Below are 18,021 nucleotides of genomic sequence, written 5' to 3'. Positions count from 1 at the left end.
GAGAGAGAGAGAGAGAGAGAGAGAGAGAGAGAGAGATGTCTAAAAGAATCATAAAAGTGTATTGCTCTAATCCCATAAGGACTATTTGCATTAACATACATCCACAAGGTTTCCCTATAATTTTGGTCACTAGATCCCATGCTCATAAAAATATACACCAACATAAGTTTGTGTATACAAACATATAAAAAAATACATGTGAGCCACATGTACATGAAGGACTAGAGTCTAGACTAATGACCCATACCTTAACACTCCATGGATATTTTGGATAAAATTTTGAATTCAAATCTTGCAATAGAGTAGGTGATGCACACTATGCTATGAGTCTAGTTGAGGGCAATTTCAAGGAGTTAGATAAGGAGGCTCTTTTGGCTTTTGCAAATAGCATAGCTCTTTGAGGATTTTAAGGGCAATAAACATCTTTTGTTTAATAAAAGTCTGCTCCTCTTCGAGAAAATTAAGGTAAAAAACAAAAAATTGTTATCTATTACAAGACATGGGAGGTTGAGCCAAACGGAATAGTGGTATGGAAGCTAGAATTTATTAGCAAGCATTTTATCTTTATAGACTCAAGCTAGCTATGAGTTCATTCTAGGATAATTTCAAGGAGGTAGATAAGAAGGCTCTTTCGGCTCTATTATAAATAACATCTAAGATATGGCTCTATGAGTGCTATAAGGGCGATGCCCATCTTTTCTTTGATTAAAATCTCTTCTCTTTCAAAGACATTAAATTGGAAAAATAAAAAATTGTTTTCTACTATGAGAGGGGGGAGGTGGAGTAATGGGAGAGACTTAATGAAAGCTATGTTATATAAAATCAATGTCCTTAATGTCATGATGAAGCCTTCTAATTAGCAAGACATCAAGATAAGGCATCTAATGTAGCAAAAGAATTTGAGTTCAAAGGGGACCAAATTTGGAGTATTGATGATCAACCATCTAATTTAAAAAAAGAAACTTTTTATCTATTGCAAGAAAGGGAGGTTGAACACAATTAGATAATGGCATGGAAGCTAGAATTTATTAGCTAGTATTTTTTATCTTTATGAACTCAAGATACAATCATCCCAAATTAGTCCTTGGCAAATGCAAATAGAAAAATAAATATGCTTTCAAGAATATGGTATACTTTTAAAAATATGGTCTACTAAATTTTGGGAGAACAAATTTGGAGGAAATAGGGTATGGCTACAATCACAAACTTGGATATTTTTGTAAAAGGTTCTATTATTATTTCTTCCTATAAACAAGAAGCTAGCAAGGTTCATGCATGTTAAGCATCACTATCCACTATGCAAGAAAGCTTATGAGAGGGTTCCAAAAAAAATTTTGGAATTGTCCATGGCTTCATTTGCACTTCAAAAATAAATAGTTTCAAAGATAGCTTAGAAATTTTGGATCTAGAATATATCAAGCTTGACCGATGCCTCATGAATTCATTTGGCTCAAATACAAACCTATTTTTTATTAAAAAGCATAACTTGAGTCCTAATGACCAACCCAACGTAGAAGAAATACTCAACAACTAGTTACTAGAAATACCCTTTATCTTGAAGTACTGTTTCCACATAAAATGCTATGGTATTTATGGCAGAAACAGTCACTTAAAAAAGAATTATTTTTCAAGGAAGGACAATGCTAATGTTGTTGAAGAGAAGGGACTATCTCGAGAATAAGCAAACTACATTGATTGGGATTGGGGTTTTTTAAGATTGTGTGTTGCTTTTCCTTGTTTTGTAGTGTTTTGGTTAGTTGCCTTACCCAATCTAGTCCCTTATTTGTGTTACCCTTGGGAACCCATAACTGACATAGCCTTGGATCTATCCTTAGCCAAAAAAACTAGCATGAGAAACCATGAGACTGACATAATATGAGTCAATATCTTGAAGAGGGGTTTGGTTGGAACCAAGCTTTGCATACGTGTGTGGTGTGTGTGTGTGTGAATATGTGTGCTTGATTATGTGTGATCACCATATACATGATAGGTGTGATTGATTAGGTGTATCCAGCATGAGATAGTATGATGGAGATATCAAGTAGTAGATCATTGATACCTTGGTGACATTACAAATGATGTCAAACCCTTGTAACTTGAAGCCTATATCAAGGCACCGCTATCACGAATAAATAATACAGACTATGTTGTTTCCAATAGTTCATCTTGTCATTCTCAAGCTTGGATAATTTTCTCAACTTCTACTTCACCATCTTTTCTAACATTTATTAGCTACCATTTCTATCTTTATGGACTTGAGCTAGCTATGAGTTCATTCAAGATAAGATCAAGGAGGTAGATAATGAGGCTCTTTTGGCTATTGCAAATGATATTAAAGATATGCTCTATGAGCGTCGTAAGGGTAAGGCCCATCTTTTCTTTAATAAAAGTCTCTTCTTGGAGGTGTGAGACCTTATTGGAAGGTAAATTACATAAAAATAATGGCCTTAATGTCTTGATGGAGCGATCTAGTTAGCCAGACATCAAAAGATGCCATCTAATTTAGCACAAAATTTGATTTAAAAAGGCTTCAAAAGTTTGGCATCTTGATGAAGCCATCTAAAACAAAAAATTGTTATCTATTGTGAGATAATGAGATTGTGTCAAATCAATTAGTGGTATGGAGCTAGAATTTATTACTAGCATTTTTATCCTTATGGAATCAAGCTGCTTGGTGAGTTCTTCTAGGGTAAGTTCAAGGAGGTAGTTAAGGAGGCTCTTTTGGCTATTGCAAATAATATCTAAGTTATAGCTCTATGAGTGCAATAAGGACAATGCCTGTCTTTTCTTTAATTAAAACTCTTCTTCAAAAAAAAAAAGGAAAAAAAAAGATTGTTATCTATTGAGAGTGGAGTAATGGGAGCCATCTAAGTTGTATGAAAGGTAAGTTGCATGAAAACAATGTCCTTGATGACTTGACAAAGCCATCTAATTAGCAAGACATCAAAAGTAGCCATCTAATTTAGCGAAGAGTTTGAGTTAAAAGAACTTAAAAGATTTGGTAACTTGATGAATCCATCTAAAACAAAAAAACGTTATCTATTGCAAGACACAGATTCAAATCAATTAGTGGTATGGAAGCTAGATTGTATTACTTGGCACTTTTATCTTTATAGACTCAAACTAGCTTTGAGTTCATTCCAAGATAAGTCAAGGAGGTATATAAGGAGGCACTTGGCACTCTGAACGGACAATGCCCATCTTTTCTTTAATAAAAACCTCTTCTTCAAGTTGAAAAAATAAAATTTCTTATCTATTGAGAGAGCCGAGATACAAATGAAAGGGATGTTGCATAAAAACAATGTCCTTAACGTCTTGATAAATCCATCTAATTTAGCAAAATGTTAAGAGAAGCCATCTAATTTAGCATCGTGAAACTCATGAAGCCATCTAATTTAGCAAGATGTCAAAAGAATACACCTAATTTAGTGAAAATATGAGTTAATCTAATTTAGCAAAGAATTCAAGTTTAAAGGGCTCCAAAACTTAATGAAGTCATAGGACATCAAAGGAGTAATGGAAGAGATATTAATGAAGGTAAGTTGCATAAAAATATTTTCCTCAATGTCTTGATGAAGCCATCTAATTAGTAAGACACCAAAAGCAACCATCTAATTTAGTAAAGAATTTGAGTAAAAAGTTTGGCATCTTAATGAAGTATTCTAAAACAAAAAATCGTTATCTATTGCAAGATAGGGACTCAAATTAATTAATAGTATGGAAGCTATTTGTATTAGCTATCAATTTTATATTTATGGACTCAAGCTACCTTTGTGTTCATTCCAAGGTAAGTCAAGGAGGTAGATAAGGAGACACTTGGCACTTTGTATGGGCAATGGCCATCTTAAAGTCTCTTTGTCAAATTGAAAAAGTTAAAAATTATTATCTATTGAGAGAGGGGAGTATTAATGAAAGGGACATTGCATTAAAACAATGTCCTTAACATCTTAAGGAAGCCATATAGTTTAGCAACATCAAAAGAATACATCTAATTTGGCGAAGAATTTGAGTTAATTTAATTTAGCAAAGAATTTGAGTTAAAAGGGCTCCGAAACTTGATGAAGCCGTAAGATGTCAAAAGAGCCATGTAATTTAGTAAGACATTAAAAGAGTACATCTAAGGATCTCTATTAAACATAAAAACAACGTCCGTAATGTCTTGATGAAGCCATCTAATTTAGCAGATGCCAAAATTTGAGTTAAAGGCTTCGAAATTGATGAAACCAAGTGAGTGCTTTATCTTCTCTCCAAAGGTGCAGAATCTTTTTTCAACTAAGAGATTAATAGCCAATTGGCTCTAAGTAACAATAGTAGACAAAAGGCCTAATGCCTCTAGATCTCATCTTAGACAACAAGATAACAGCCTTTTCTCACTATTTTTATAAGGGGCATCAAATTCAACCATATTTTAGCTCACATAGTTGATTTTAAAAATGTTGTGCCTGATATGTGTTTTTTAGGTTTTTGCTTGTGTTCGATGTGTTTTTCCCTCTTAGCTTTCCTTTTCCTTCTGTATGTACATTGCAATCCTATGCATTTCAACCATATCACTTTACTTTGGATTTCACAAGTCCTCCATTGTGGAGAATTATCGCACGTTGCTTTGCCTCGAGCACTCCACATGTGAGGTTGCTTTGTATTTTACTCTTGTTGGATGTCAACGAGTAGAGTGACATTAGGTTTCCTAGCTTTAGCATGTTAGTTGGCTAGGAGATGGGGGAGGTACCAGCTTCAATTCCTCTCTCTAGCTCTAGTTCATCTCTAGGTTCTCCTGGTCTCTAATTTGCGTCAAGGATGGCTTCTCTTGTTGATTAACCGCTTGGACGGATTTGACAACAATTTTAGGCTGCACGCCATGGCTATTCCGTGCCAAATAATCTTGGCATGTCCCTCATCGTTGTCAAATCATACCTCTCTAATCTCGCTTCATCAGCCTGTATCCTCTCTCAGCATGCGTTGATGTAAGGATAGTATGTTAATCGCTTACCTTCTGTGTACGCCTGTTCTCCAGCAAAACAAAAGACAAGACCGCTTAATATCCCAAAGCTTACCTCATAAGCTCTATCTTTATATTTTAGTCGCAACTTCAATCAATATTTTCACGAAAGAAACACATGCTGTTGTTGCAAGGCTGAATTCACCTCAAGCATCTTCTTGCAGCAAGAAAACAACTAACATAAAGCTCCTCCCCATTGCCCACTCTTTGCATTGTAATCGTCTTCTCGTCTTCATATCGAATTTCATTTTGAGTTGAGTGTTAGTGGCGTGCATTGCCAGACTTGTTGATTTGAAGTATTATCTACCTACTGCTCAAATCCGTTCCATGATTTAACATAAGAGTAACGCGCTTGTCGCAAGATATCAAGTCTTTGATGTCGTTTATGGAGAGCTATCACGCAGTTCGTCTTCCTCTCCTTGACGAGATCTGGCGCGACAGCGTACAAGCTCTTGCTACATCTAGCTTTCCGCTGGTCGTACGCTGACGAGATTGCTTGATCCCAGTGTATCTAACAAAGTATTTATTTCTATGCTAAATTATAAAGCTGTCTAACAGGAAGGGCATTTGGTCTAGTGGTATGATTCTCGCTTCGGGTGCGAGAGGCCGCGAGTTCGATTCTCGCAATGCCCCTTTCGCATCCGTGAACCATTTCTAGTATGAGATAGGTATATGTTCTTTTTCGACATCTTTTTTTTTGCGCTCTCTCACACACTCTCTTCCGCCTCCACCCCTAATCACTCCTTATCTTTCCTCCTCCCTCTCTTCCATTAGTGTCTTTTGCGTCCGCCAACCTTTTGGACAAGCCTTATGAATGACAAAAGTTATTCATCTTGTTGATCTGTGTCTAGTATGAAATAGAGACATAATCTTTTGACGTCTTGGTAAAACTAGAGGCGTAATCTTCTGACGTCTTGGTAAAATTAGATGGCTTCATCTATTGCCTAGTCTGGAGCTCCAAACTTGCCACATCTAGGTGCCATGTCTTTTGAGCATGTTGAGCATGGGGCATGCATACTAGCTCTTATAGTGAAAATCCTATTTGTAGGACCATATCCTTCCATATCCCAAATTTCTGTTGCATAATGGAAGTTTCAATAATCTTGGGCTACTAATGCAAGTGAAATGTGAACTCCAACATGGCACTTGCTTTCAAATTGTTTATTGTTGACTCATGTCTTTTGAGCATGCATACTCGCTCAACTCAACTTTATTCCTATTTGTTTTGGCCCATGGAACCTATGTTTGTCCATGGATTCATACATAGGTTAATTTTTAAAGCTAATATTGCACTTTCACACACTTGAGCTCTACCGTTGAGCTATAGAGTAGTATAGTATCCCTAAAGATAAATTTAATATTATAAATGGTCCATCCTCCTCCTCCACCTTCATAAGTCGTACCTCCCCAATCTCACCTCAGGTATTGGAGGTAGGGGACATTAAAGAAGAAGCCAGCCTCAAGTGAGAAAAAAACAATTATTAATTAGTTGATGTGGGGGCAAGGGGGGAGAGGGGAGTGGTATATAATGGCTAAATATTTAGAGGGGGGGGGGGGGGGCTTTAATTAAATAAAGAGGGGAGGGGGAGGGGCAATAATCAGTCTCACTCTTGGGAGGGGGAGAGGTTGAATTAAATGAAGGGGGGAGGGGGAGGGGCATTAAAGAGGGAGAGATGTGTGAGATTGGGGAAGGGGAGACAACTTATGAAGAGGACTTTTAGTAAGTGAAATTCAATCGTTTGGTCGATTGTGGAGTCTATATGGCAGCTGACAAGATCCCAACTAACGATGAGTTCCCCAAGTGGTTCCTTTTGGCCTACCAGGGGAAAGCCACATTTGTGGATTATCGTTTCGTGGGACGAGGGTTCTTTTAGGCAACAGCAGGTGACAGGGAAGGGCTAGTTTCTAGCACGATGGGATACCAAGGCAACCTGGTCCATGCGATCCCATAGAGTGCTTCTTTCACTCCGGAAGAAGTCCTTCAGCATGAGTGCCTATTTCCCAGGCCCTAATGAACTCTTACTCTCGGAGCTTTGCATGATCACTTCGGTCCTTAGAAAAGTACTTTATATGCCTCCCATTCAGCCAAAGAGCGTGTCTCCAAAAGCTAAATAATGTGGAACAAAATAAAGGAGGTTCTGGAGGCCTTGGGACTGGATCTACCCAATGGTGGGAATCTTTTTGTTGAGGTACATTTTGTGGCATCTTTCCTAATGCATGTTACTTCTGCAAGAGAAGTGGTCACTTCACAAGGGAATGCCCGATGGAGGAGGGGGTGAAAGAAGCAAGGCGGAGAAACTCCCACCTATGGCTTTGAACGCGGAGTCTAAAGAGAATTCAATGCAAATGGTTGACATGAAATCCAAAAACAGAACGGATAGCAAAACCATGCAAGGCCTTCCAGGGGTGGAAGGAGCTTCGCTGGAAGAAGCTGGATCCCACCCCCCAAGCCAAAGAAGTTCGGTGCTTTTGTAGGTGATCTTTTAACATAAGTGGAAGCTCACGAAGCTAACGAAAAGTCTCCAGCTTTCAATCAAATCAAGGAAGCATTGTATAAGGCGAAAGCCAAGAAGGCACCTATGTATGTAGAGACAAATCATAATTTATCAACAAAAAAACCAGAATCTATCAGAGTAGCTAAGGGGGCAGCTAGGAAAGGCCTTCCCTTGTTTAATTTTTACACCCCTTTGGCGAACAAAATGGACCAAGACTCTAGAGATGAGGGAGAGTGAAATGACCCCTTGTAGATCTCAGTTGGCCTATATGTCATGGAATGTAAGAGGAATTTGCTTAGTGTGGATACAACTACTGGTAAAGAAGGTGGTCTGGACACACAAACCAATTATTTTTGCATTCCAAGAGTTGAAAGCGGGTTCAAAAAACCTTGAGAATCTTCATGTAGTAGGATACACATGCCTAAGTAGTTGTCCTATTGTAGGAAAGGGCGGGTCAACCTTGTTAATAAGTGATGCTCTTGAAATGCAATCAGTTATAAATGATTCGTCTAGTGAGTCCATACTGATTGATGTTATCTTTCAGTGAACAATGTTCTTTGTGGTTTTGGTCTATGTCCCTAATCAATCAATTCTAAGAATGGCTCTTTGGGAATAGTTAAGGATAGTCATAGCAGGAAGAAATGCCATGCTAATGGGTGATTGCAACAATGTATGTGGTATGCTTGATAGATCACATGAGAGTTCTGACATGCCTTGCTAGGAAAGTTTCTTGAATGTAGTTTGAAACGGGATGTGGTTTGCTTGACTAAACTAGTTTTGATGCTTTGAATGATGCAAGGATATTTACTTTTCACAATAAACACACTAACAATTCTTAGTGAGTAGCCTGGTTAGACAGAATTTATTTTAGCCAGAATGGTGAATGGGTTAAATCTTGCTTACAAGGAAAGGTGTTGAATGAGTACTTGGACTTAGATAATTTTCCCCTATTGATATACTTTGATCTCCTAGGGAACCTGTTAGTTAACAAAGGTCCATTGCTATTCAAACTCAATATCTCTTTGATAGGCAACAAAGAGTTTGATTCCAAAGTCAATATAACTTGGAAGCATGCTACGATCAGGCCACGAAATCCTCTATGGAGGTGGATGAATTATGTGGAGGCAATGATCACTGTGGCAAAGGAGTTAGGGAGAAACAGAGCAAGGAAATTTTGGGTGCAAGAAGGTGTTGAGAGTTCACGCTCAACATCATGTGATCATGTGTGCATAGCACCATCACGTGATCATATATGCATAGCACTAACCTTATAGAGTGCTATAAAGGAAAGGGTTGAATCCCCTAACCCTAACCCTAAAAGGGTTTGTATATATTCTATTTTTTAAACTAAATCTAGTGTACAGTTAGTCATTTGTGGTGTGCTCTCTAGCTGTGCCCTCTCTCCTCATCTCCACTCTTCTCCTCTCCCCTCTTCATATTTTGTCATGGTATCAAAGCTCCCTTACCTTCCGTTGAGACATTGCGATCCTTGAGAGTGTGAGATTGAGAGATTGAGAGGTAGCCTTTCATTCCGTTCACTTCCGTTGAGTGAAGGATTTCTGTTCATTGAAAGAGAGAAATTTCCTTCTCATTGAGAAAAATTTCCGTCATTCTTGAGAGAGAGAGAGATTCATTCTTCATTTCATTCCATTGAGAGATTGTGAGAGCAAGATGCTTTGAGAGAAAAATAGGGAGAGTTCAAGAGTGTCTCTGAGAGAAAAAGAATCGAGTGAGAGACTTCTTGTGTGAGAAATTATGTGAGATAAGGAGCTGACTCCTATCTTGATGCACAAGCAACGCCTTCAATCTCTACCATAATCTAAGTGAGGCTCTTGTAACTCCAAAGCCTCCCAGCTTCTACAACTACAGCTTCATCAAACACTGCAACAAATGCTTTAGCTCCCTCGACTCAATATGCAGGGCAACGCAAAACCTTATCCATCCATGGGCTGCTTCATAGGTAACTTCTCCATGCATTTGTGGACTCTAGCACCTCCGACGAAAGGACCTTCTACTACAGCTCCATCTACAGGCTTGCAGCTCCATAGCACGGCCAAGACAATGCTTCAATGATTTCTACTGCCTCGCCCACATCCACTGAGCATCGGCTCAATAGCAAGAACGGCTCAACAGCTCCTCCAACATGAGCTCCTAGCTGTCGCCAATGACATCAAGCGCCTCCTTGCTATCCAAGGTACCTAAACGCCTCGGACATGATAGGCTATAGCTCCAAAGCTCCAAAGGTAAGGTTGTGTCACTCGACGGCTGACTCTACTCCAACAGCAACCATAGCCGCCCTTGAACCGACGGCTCCTTTTTGCAAGCTCCCTAGCGGACAACGCCACCTACGAATAACACCAGCGCCCCTCGTTGAAGGCTCCTAGCTTTGACTAAGCCAGGCTCCAGTGCCATCTTCGACGATCGGCCACCTCTCCAAGCAGCCACCGAATTCGCGACCTCCAAAGCCTTCAGGCTCTCGGCACTCGACGGCCCTTCAACGCCTAGCACAACAACCTTCTCCAACGTAGACCATAACTTCTTCTATGACCAGTGGCTGCTCAACGAAAACTCCTCAGAATGATCGAGGCTAGCAGCCTCTGTACCAATGCCAAAACACCGAACACAACGGCTCCTCAGTGATGAAAATCTGTAGCAAATGGAATCTCCAAGATTTCGTCGAATCTTCTAAAGATTTCGACACACCAGCACGCAACACGTGGTAGATCAACTTATCCTATCCTCAAGGTCATCACACCCTAGAGCTTGGTCAAGGACCAGCCACATGGCAGACCCTATCTACCACATCAGCCTCGCTTGCCACATCATTAGGCACCCGGATGTGCCACGTGTACCTATCCTATCCTCTACCATGTGGCACCCTTATCCACGATGCCACATCATCAGCACCACGTAAGTAGCCACGTCAGTAGCCCAGCTCAGCTGACACATCATCATTGCCACCTCAGCTATCGCGACAGCTGACACATCATTGTGGCCACATCATCAGGCCATGTCATCATCGACTGCCATGTCATCATCGATTGCCATGTCATCAACCACATCACTTGTGCCATGTCATCAAGGACACGTCATCAGCCACATCATCAGTGCCACATCAGCAGTGCCACCTCAGCACTGACCTCTGCAGGCACAATCCCTTGTCAAGCACACTAAGCACACACTGCATGTGCACACAGTTGCCACCTTAGCACAGAGCTTCACTGGCACACCTCTTGCTAAGCACAGTGCCACATCATCATTGCATGTGACTCACAGTGACACATCATCATTGAGCACATTTGCACTCCTTTTGCCCCTCCACCTAGATCAAGTCATATCTCTTGATCCACGAAGAATTTGAGGGTGCTCCAAAAAGGAAAGTTGCTCGTTTTTTCGTGCTCTACGTGCTTGTCACATCATGCGCACATTTCGGTGCAAGTTACACTCACATTTGAGCCTCGCCAACAAAACCACTTCCTTCACGCACATTTGCCTCTACATCGACGCATCTGACCCAGCACTTAAAAAAGAACAAAAGAAAAGGAATTATTTGCTGTTCTTTCATCAATCGACGGTTGGTTTAGATCTAGATCAGAGTAGACTAGATCGCCATAGAGGGGATGCGTTGAATTCCCCAAGTTGCCAATCTAAGCCATGCTCGAAATTCCCGACTAGTACCTACTCGGAGTCAGTCCATACGCTCACATCCGATTTCACATCATTACATTACCTGAAACCTTACATTCATCAGCTCAGTGAGTAGACTTCAGAGTTCAGGGGCATTGTAAATTAATTCAGTGGGCAGATAGCATTTGATTTCACACACACATGCCACCATTGTAAAGCCTATTCGGCTATCTCACGGCATTGTGCACATCATTTTCAGCCTTGTAAAGCCTCTTGGCTATTCCTGGCATCATTGCCACAAGCCTTATAACACAGATCAGATTTAATATATTGTAGTTCTATCTTCACCGACGGTACAGAGATTTCACTTGGCATCTTCAATGTATTTGCAGTTGATTCATACGGAGATTTTTAGGACACTTTTTGAGTACATTTTTTGCACCATGTCGACTAGCAACCTCAATCTGGGGGCATCTGCTGAGTTAGACAACTCCACTTACGGTACATGGAAATACCGAATGGAGACCATTCTTGTGCTTCAGGACAAATGGGAGTATGTCGATGGGTCTAACCTAGACCATTGGCCAATCTAGCTACCAGTAGCTCTAATCCATCTATTGTCATAGCACCAGCAACGGGATCTACATCTACACAAATAGTTTTCACACCAGTTGTAGATCCTGCCATTGCCCATGTTCGCAGCTCTCTACGAGTCCAAGAACACATCTAGGATTCTCACCCTGAGAAACCAGATCAACCAGAGTTTCTGAAACAGCAGTGAAACTGGTCATGCTTATGTACTCCGTATAAAAGACTACAACAATCAACTTGTAGCAACAGGAGAGACTATGAACCCCGCAAAAATGGTTCAAGTCATTCTGAATGGACTAGGAGAGGGATACGAGAATCTAGTCCAGAGTATTGCCATCCAACTGCAAATTCCATACGAGAATCTAGTCCAGAGTATTGCCATCCAACTGCAAATTCCAACACTGGAAGAACTTCAGTTAGTTCTACTTGGTGAAGAACTCAGGACTCAGGCAATTCAAGCACGTAAAGGTCATTCTAATGATCAAGCATTCAGAGCTTTAGACAGAAGCAGAGGCAAAGGCAGAAATAGAGGTAGATCATACCAGAAAAGTGGTCATCATCAACAAAATCAAAGCCAGAATCAGCATCAACATTAGCATCATCCTCAGCAACATCAAAATCAGCAAAGAGGAAATCATCCCAATCGAGGAAGATTCCAAGGAAGAGGGAATGCATCCACCAATGTGTCAAACATCCAGTGCAACTACTGTCACAAGTAAGGACAATATGAAAGAGATTGCTGCAAGAAGCAATACGACCAAGGCGGTCAATCCAGCAGTAATCGAGGGAATTTTGCAAGGAAGAGGAAATCATCGTAGTGGACATTCTAGTCACAGTCATTTTGCAAATGAACATGGAAATATGTTTCTTGCAAGTGAGAAATTGCATCAGACTGATACAATGCACCTAGATGATTTCAATCCCAAAGAGGATTTCAGCTATTAAGTCGACCAAGTGGAACAGGATCCTTGGTACATAGACAGTGGTGCATCATCCCATATGACAAATCATCAGAAATGGTTCACAAAAATGAAACCATTAGAAGGTCAGAAAAATGTCATCTACACAACAGACAATACACCAAATCCAGTTCAAGGGACAGGTGTTATCCCTATGAACAATTTCACTGGTACAAAAGGATTAGTCAAAGATGTGCTCTATGTTCTGAAGCTCAGCAAGAACCTTTTATCAGTAGGTCAAATGACGGAACACAACTACAAATTCATCTTTGACGGTGATGAATGCATTATCAGAGACAAATCCAAAAGATGTCAGCTAGTTACAAAAGGTGTCAAGGAAGGACGCTTATATAGAATGCTAGCTACAGTACCAGATAAGCATGCCATGTCAGCTCAAATGCAACAGATGCCACTATCTGCAAAATGGCACAAGAGATATGGTCATGTCAACGTCAAGTACTTGTTAGATCTCAGGAATCAGAATATGGCAATTGGGCTTCTGAAGCTACAGTTTCTTGGAAAGGTTTGCAAAGCATGCTGTTTCGCCAAACAAAAGCGAACCAAATTTGTTAGAAGTACCTCTCATGCACGAGGTATTCTTGATTTGATACATATAGATGTATGGGGTTATGCCCAGACCCGCAGCATCAATGGTTCAATTTATTACTTGACCTTCATCGACGACTATAGCAGATATTGTTGGATCTACTTTCTGAAAGAGAAATCTGAAGTGTTTTCCAGATTTCAAGAATTCAAAGCCATGGTAGAAAACCAAACAGGTAGAAAGATCAAGGTCATGAGATCAGACAGAGGAGGTGAATACATGTCTTCAGCATTCATGAACTTTTGCAAAAATCATGGCATACGAAGACAATTCACATGTGCAGATTCTCCTCAACAGAATGCAATAGCTGAAAGGAAGAATGGGACTTTAGCAGACAGTGCTAGAGCAATGCTTAGTGAAAAGCATCTTTCGAATCAGTATTGGGTAGAAGCAATAGCTACAGCAAACTACTTGCTTAATCGGCTTCCTACCAAACCGATACAGGGTATGAATCCCTATGAAGCATTCATTGGACACAAGCCATGCATTGGGCATCTCTGCATATTTGGTTGCATGGCATATGCCCACATACATGATGATCATCGCAAGATGGGATGCGAAGTCATGCAAATGCATCATGGTTGGCTACAGTGAAGAAAGCAAAGCATACAAATTGTATGATCCCATCAACCGCAAAGTCATTATCTCCAGAGATGTAATCTTTGATGAGGAATCAGAATGGAAAACCTCATCTACACAGGAGATAGAAGCATCAACTTCACAGTCATCTACAGAACAGGTTGATGAAGAAGAGCAAGAATTGCCAGCAACACCCCAAGCAGCGCCACAACAGCTCAGACAGTCTACTAGGGAAAGCAGACCACCAGCCAGATTGACATATGCTCAGAAAGGCAAAGCAATTCAGATGGAAACCACCAACTATGCTCTTATGACTACCATCATGGCTACAGAAGAGCCAGTGTACTTCAAAGATGCATCAGACAAGCCAGAATGGCAAACTGCTATGAATGAAGAAATGGATGCTTTGTATAAAAATAACACTTGGGAATTATGCGACCTTCCACCAGGAAAGAAGGACATAGCCAACAAATGGGTATACAAAGTGAAGTACAATCCAGATGGTAGTATTCAGAGATACAAAGCTAGACTAGTTGCAAAAGGATTTGCACAACAATATGGTCAGGACTATGATGAGACTTATGCTCCAGTAGCAAAGATGGATTCCATACGGTTCTTGATATCACTAGCGACACTCATAAATGGAATGTGTATCAACTCGATGTCAAGACTGCATTTCTCAATGGTTATCTAGACGAGGAAGTCTACATGCAACAACCCATAGGTTATGTTGAAACAGGAAAGGAGAAAAAGGTTTGCCATCTCAAGAAGAGTCTCTACGGCTTAAAACAAGCACCCAGAAGTTGGTCCAGCAGAATTGACAAGTATTTTGCTGATCTGGGATACATGAAGCCCAATCCAGATCATACTCTCTACTACAAAGTTCAAGGGGAAGACATCACTATTGCACTTTTGTACGCACATGATCTGATTGTGATAGGAAACAAGGATAGCTTCATCAGAAAATTGAAAAAAGACTTATTGGCAGAGTTTGACATGAAAGATCTTGGACTTATGCACTATTGTCTTGGAATTGAGTTCTGGAGAGATTCAGATAGCACATTCATGAGTCAGCTCAAGTATGTTGATAGTCTCCTGAAGAAGTTTCATATGGCAGATTGCAAGATTGCAGCCACTCCCATGGAACAGAGTATGAAACTTACTAAAGATTCAGAAAAGCCTATAGTCAATGATAGATACTATAGGCAACTCATCGGATCTCTCATATATTTGACAATCACATGTCCAGATATTTGTTATGCAGTAAGCTCACTAGCACAGTTTACAGAAAATCCAAAATAGTCTCACTAGAATGCAGCCAAAAGAGTCTTGAGATACATCAGAGGAACAAGACAGTTTGGGATAGAATACAGAGGAAGTCATCCACGGTTGCATAGATACTATGACAGTGACTATGCGAGAGATCATGAGACCAGGAGATCGACATAGGGATATGCATTTTTCCTTGGTCAAGGTGCTATATCATGGTTGTCAAACAAACAGCCAACTGTTTCTTTGTCTTCGACTGAAGCAGAATATAGAGCACTCACTACAGGTGCATGTGAGGCTATATGGCTCAGAAGACTATTGTCAGAAACAGATTACTTTGATGAGTCAAAACAACAATATACTATGATAATCAATCGGCTCAAGCATTGGCCAAAAATCTAGTATATCACTCTAGGACAAAGCACATTAATGTCAGAGAGCACTTCATCAGAGAAAGAGTGTTACTTGGTGACATCACACTACAGCATTGTGATAGCAAAGAAAATGTTGCAGACATCTTTACCAAACTACTCAGTAAAGAGCTATTCGAGAAACACCGACTAGCTCTTGGTTTGACGTAGAGGAAGGACATTCCCATTAAAGGGGTGTGATGGAATGTAATGCTCAATCCTTCTTTGATTCCCCAAAATCATCATCTTGAGGGAAGGCCTACTTCATGATGTTGATCTTGAAGGAAGGTGTTGAGAGTTCACGCTCAACATTATGTGATCATGTGTGCATAGCACCATCACGTGATCATATGTGCATAGCACTAACCTTATAGAATGCTATAAAGGAAAGGGTTAGATCCCCTAACGCTAACCCTAAAAGGGTTTGTATATATTCTATTTTTTTAACTAAATCTAGTGTACAGTTAGTCATTTGTGGTGTGCTCTCTAGCTGTGCCCTCTCTCCTCATCTCCACTCTTTTCCTCTCCCCTCTTCATATTTTGTCAGATGGTTTATCAAGAAGGGCAAGGCGGCTCACTCTACTGCAGACACTCCAAGGCTCCTTGAAAGATGCTTATCTGGCAGCCTTATTGAATGCCACTGAGGTATTTTTGAGAGCCCAAGAAAATGAGAGACTAAAAGCAGCTTGCATACATCTGAGACTAAGATGGCTTGAAGATGGGCACAAGCCAAGCTCCTTGTTTTTTATCTCGCAGTGAGAGATAAGAGACAAAAGGAATGCATATCAGTCATTCAACATGATGAAGGCAACCTGATTTTGGGAGACCAAGAAATAGCAGGAGTGTTTGCTAACCACCTGGCACGTATTGTAGGCTCTAAGCTGACTCTATTGAATAATTTTGAAGAATGAATGAAGGTCTTTCTAAGTAACATGCCTAGAAGGGTCAGTCAACTCGAAGAACTCCTAGTGTAGAGACCTTTCTCTAAGGAGGAGATAAAGTTTATGGTATTGTATAGCTATCAAAAGATAAGGCTTCAAGCCCAGATGGGATCCTTGTAAATTTTTTCTAGAAATGCTGGCCACTTTGTAAGAATGAGCTTGTATGTTTGATTCACTGGATTTGCTTGGAGTAAATGCCTTGAGTATTAAACACAAGGTTATCAAGATGATCTTAAAAAGTCACTATAGACTCAATCCAAATTAGTGGAGATTGGTGGCCATGCTTAACACCATTTACAAGATAGTTGCCAAGCTTCTTGCTAATCAGAATAAGTTTATATTGGGTAGGGTGGTTCATCTGAATCAATATGGATTCATAACAAGTACGAAAATAAAGGATGATGAGTTTAATGCTGTGATGGCGATAGGACTATGCTATGGTTCAAAACAAGAGATATGTCATGCTAAACATGGATTTAGAGAAAGCATATGACCGGATAACTTGGGAATTAATTCTATTCACAATGTAAGCAATTGGCTTTGGGGACAAATTTTGTAGAATGACCAAAATGCTGTTTACCAATGCCTGGGCCAAAGTCTTAGTTAATGGTTATCAATATCAAAGCTTTTCGTTGCAAAGGTTGATAAGGCAAGGATGACCACTAGCATCGTTGCTCTTACTGAGCCGCTTCTATGCCAAATTGACTATTAGTTGAGTAAAGGGCAGGCTTGAAGATGTCAGATAACTCAGTGTTCTGCGCACAACTTTTTGCTGACTACAACACGAGTTTTCTTGAAGGATCTAAGGTATTAATAATTTCATGGAGACCTTTAATGAATTTGCGGAGCTCTCTGGCTCGAAGGTCAACTTTACTAGACTAAATCACTTTGGTAGGCCTAGATGGAGAAACAAGATTAGACGGACAACTTTAACTTCAATTGGATTGCTAAAGGTCAAATTATAAGGTATCTAGGCAACCCTTTGGGCATGGGGGTTAATTTGAAGCGTCAGTTTGAATGGGCATTCCAAAGAATTAGAGCCAAATTCGACAAGCGGTCTGGCAAACAACTCTCTTTGATAGGAAAGCTAATAGTAGCAAAGCATGTACTTGAATCTTTACTAGTTTATGTCCTCTCTATCTTGCCTTTTTCAAGCACATGCTCAAAAAAGGTAGATTTTTGCATCTCTACATTTTTTTGGGAAAGAAGGTGACATGCCTTTCAATCAGAGTTGTTGTTCACTCCAAAAGAATGAGATGAAGGCAAAAAACAATGCCCTCTACACCAAAAGCTAACTGCAATTGGGTTGTGATCAATTGTGGTGGGCAAAAATGGCTCATAGTTTGATATGTATGAATGCACCTCAAGGGATTCATTCACCCTAGCAGGATGTCATTTTGTCAGATTGCACGTTTAGAGTGCCTTAGTCTGAGTTTTTGACAAGGATGCTTCAAGTATGGAAAGCTAAGGTGGTAGGGTGTTCATGGGAAGGGCTTAGAACTTTGTATGGGGATGCATCTTTAGGAAGATCTTTGTGGCTTTCTAAGTAG

At 40.1% G+C, this 18,021-nt stretch overlaps 1 non-coding gene across 1 annotated transcript; it reads left to right on the top strand.

Annotated features, from left to right (window-relative positions):
* Positions 1 to 5,557: 5,557 nt before the first annotated feature.
* TRNAP-CGG (transfer RNA proline (anticodon CGG)) lies at positions 5,558 to 5,629 on the top strand. Its single transcript has one exon. It is a non-coding gene; the product is annotated as a tRNA-Pro (tRNA).
* The last annotated feature ends 12,392 nt before the right edge of the window (positions 5,630 to 18,021 follow it).

This window comes from Dipteris shenzhenensis, chromosome 20 (assembly GCF_047967505.1).
Source record: "Dipteris shenzhenensis isolate YYH24624 ecotype China chromosome 20, Dip_SZ_1.0, whole genome shotgun sequence".
NCBI classification, from domain to species: domain Eukaryota; kingdom Viridiplantae; phylum Streptophyta; class Polypodiopsida; order Gleicheniales; family Dipteridaceae; genus Dipteris; species Dipteris shenzhenensis.
Note: the sequence above shows the minus strand (reverse complement) of the source record. Positions and strands in the feature narration are given on the sequence as shown.